Genomic DNA, 3,722 nt, shown 5'->3' on the forward strand with positions numbered 1-3,722 from the left:
TCTCCTTTACAGTCTTGCATCCAATTACCCTGTTTGACATGACATTGTCAATTGCACTATGCAGCAGATGCCTCACCCTTGCATCATTGGCAATAGATGAGATGTCTTCAGTTGTGTAATCACCTTTCTCCTTTGGTATCATCTTTGCTGGTTTATCAACAACTGCAACAGAAAGCTTGGTAGGCTTATATGGTCCATCATTAATTCTATCAAGGTATTCTGAATCTGTGGCTTCCAGAAACATAACCATCTTTACCTTCCACATAGGATACTCAGATGCTCTCAGTATGGGAACCCTAATACTCTCATATCGACTGTGGGTTTGATTATTTTGAGTATCTTGAGTTTTAGTGGGCTTAGGTGGAGTTTGTGTTTCTTCAAACATGATTGTAAACTGGATCTCACTGTTTGTAAATCAACAGAGAGGCTCTGATACCACTTGTTAGGTCACACAACACTATAGAAGGGGGTTGAATATAGTGTTTATACAATCAAATCGATTTAGAACACAAGTATGTAACAATAATCAAGTTTATTCAATATAATAAGCTCTGTTACAAAGTAGGTTAAACTACTCTCTCTGTGATGAACAATATCACTAAGAGCTACTAGGTTACAATTAATAATGTTCTTGTGATTGATAACACTTATAGTGTAAACCCTAAGCTGTGTTTATATAGTACACTGTTACAAGATATTTTCTAATTGATATGGAATATAATCAATCAGATATTATCTTCTACAAGTCTTCTAGCTGTCCAACTCTTCATGCATATCTTCTTTTGTTTTAGTCCAGATCCTCTCCTGTAAATCAGCTGCATTCCTTATCTGAAGTAACCGCATTTAAGTTCTGATATAAATCTTGACGGCCTTAAGTTTTGATATAAGTTCTGACTTCAGTAAGTTCTGATTTCCAGTAAGTCCTGATATTAAGTTCTGAAACTAAACACAACATATTAGACATGACATCACAAATATATCTAACACATATATATGCATATATAAACATAACAATATGTAAAACATACAAAATCGCATACATAACAGTCATGGAATATTGTATACATGTTATCATCATAAAACCAGTAAACACATAAATGAATTAAATACTTTTCGCAAGTAGCTCTGATGTCATTGATGGGTTTCGAGCACATAAACGCAACGGAAACAGTAATTAAAAACGTAAAAAATCAGAATTTTTGAAACCCACCGCAGGATCCATGCGAAAAACATATATTTAATTCGTAGATCAGATTGTTTACCTTAAGAAGCTTTACCAGTTGGTTGACTAATGGAGATCCATAGCTTGTTCAATCACCACACATTCCGCTCTCGCGATCTACGCTCTATCGGTATCCACACGAATGCTTGAACTCAAGGATTGAATGTGTACTAGCACAAACTCGTTTCTTCTTGCTCTCTTCATCTTCTCCCTTGGTGGCTAGGGTTTTAGTAAAAGTCTTTCTTACAAAATCAGCCACACAAGAGATATTATATAGACAATAGAAAAATAAATTAAAACTCTTAACTAATTAGGAGTTATTATTAATTCAAAATTCCTATTTGTATTATAATTAAGTCTCACTTAATTATTTAACAAATAAATTTCATAATTAATATCACTACATTCGAATATCAATATTTATCCATACTTAATTAATATTATAAATAATTCAAATTACTTTAATATAATTTAAATCCAATTTAAATTAAATAATACTTCAAGCATTCTTAGTGTGTGACCCTATAGGTTATTATTACGTTGGAAGTGAATTTTAAATCTAATTTAAAATCATAAATAATGAGCGGCATCTAGTAATACATCATTGCTACCCAAGTAATAATAATTGAATTAGTTATCGATTAAACCTTTTGTGAATAATGTACAATGTAATATAATCCCTTTAACCAAATATTATAGATTAAACTAGAGGCATGTAATGTGTCATCCTCATCATAGTTTAATCCAAGTTTCCTTGATCAATGAGTAGACTATCATATCAAATCAACATTTGAGCGTGGCCACACATTTCATAGTCTAGCTCACACAAGAGGCCAATAATATCACTCCTAAAATAGAGGGTTAAATCCCATCTAGATCATTCATATTTCTCATACGATCCATAATATACCCAATGTCCACTTTCATCATTACCCGGCCAAGGATAACTTTTAATGGAATCAATGTATATTAATTCTCATATAGAAATATTATGACTTCAGGTCTAAGGACCATTACATCATTATCACTGTAAGAATTACTTATGACACAACAGACAAGTAGAATCTCACATTGGGTCTGTCCAGCACCATGTACATATACATCTGCCTGTGTCTTTGACTTTAGTATCACTATACCTATGATCAATGAGATGTGATCATCAGTCAACAAACATACGAGTCTTAATGTATTATTATTGTCCCTTAATAATAATACTCGACTAGGGACCTTTACGAATATTGATACTATTCTCATAATCTCATTTCTAAGTCACGTACTTAGAGATATAGAATTGCATATCATATTCCAAGGATATTTATTAATCTAACATTTATATCGCAGTAAATTAAGAATTAATAAATTATAAAAGGAATAATCGATAGAACATAAACATTAATAATCCTAATGTATTAAACTAAAACATCATAGTGTTGTCTCTAGGGCACAAACACTAACAGAGAGTTGCTCACGAACTGAGCTGATTCACTAGAAATTGCGCACTGATCAGTCTCATGGGCACCAACACAAAGCTCAGAGACACTAGAGATTTGATTAACTCCATAATTAGCCAGAGTGTCCACCTTTATTGTTAAAGCCTTAAGTTGGGCAGCTATAGCAGTTGCTGCATCCAACTTTAGAATTCTGGCTACTTTTCCCTGAATCAGTCTCTGAGAAGGATTCTGGTATTCATTAGCAACCATCAGTTCGATCAATTCATAAGCTTCGTCATAGCTCTTAGCCCACAAGACTCCTCCTGATGCTGCATCGATCATGGGTCTAGAAGTAGCACCCAATCCATTATAGAAACAGTTTATAATCATCCAATCAGGCATGCCATGGTGTGGGAACTTCCTTAGCATCTCCTTATATCGATCCCAAGCCTCACACAGAGATTCTCTAGTTTGTTGAGCAAACTGAGTAAGAGCATTCCTGATTGCAGCAGTCTTTAGCATAAGGAAGAATTTAGTGAGAAACTTTTGAGCAAGATCTTCCCAAGTAGTGATAGACCCTGCTGTTAAAGAATGTAACCAGCACTTAGCTTTATCCCTCAGAGAGAATGGGAAGAGTCGCAGCTTGAGAGCATCTTCAATCACATTATTGAACTTGAACGTGTCGCAAATCTCGATGAAATCCCTGATGTGCATGTTGGGGTCTTCAGTAGGAGAACCCCCAAACCGAACTGAGTTTTGTATCATCTGAATCGTGCTTGACTTGATCTCAAAAGTGTTAGCCCTAGTGGCTAGCCTGATGATGCTTGACTGAATGTCATTGATCTTAGGCTGAGAATAGTCTATCAAAACCTTAGGAATTTCTGCTTGATCTCCCATCACTACTAAAACTGGTTCCTCGACTTTCTCTTATTCTTCTACTTTCTTTTCTTCTTTAAAAACTTCCCTTCGAACCACCACAACTTCTTCCTCGGCTTTATCCAGAGTTCTCTTACGGGACCGCGAACGCGTATGCATATACCCTCGCTAGAGTACCTGAAATAAGACAAGGA

At 35.0% G+C, this 3,722-nt stretch overlaps 1 non-coding gene across 1 annotated transcript; it reads left to right on the top strand.

Moving 5' to 3' along the window:
• Nucleotides 1-3,052: 3,052 nt before the first annotated feature.
• Nucleotides 3,053-3,159, top strand: LOC141723132 (small nucleolar RNA R71). Its single transcript, XR_012576123.1, has one exon. It is a non-coding gene; the product is annotated as a small nucleolar RNA R71 (small nucleolar RNA).
• The last annotated feature ends 563 nt before the right edge of the window (nt 3,160-3,722 follow it).

This window comes from Apium graveolens, chromosome 4 (genome assembly GCF_009905375.1).
Source record: "Apium graveolens cultivar Ventura chromosome 4, ASM990537v1, whole genome shotgun sequence".
In the NCBI taxonomy this organism is placed as follows: Eukaryota; Viridiplantae; Streptophyta; class Magnoliopsida; order Apiales; family Apiaceae; genus Apium; species Apium graveolens.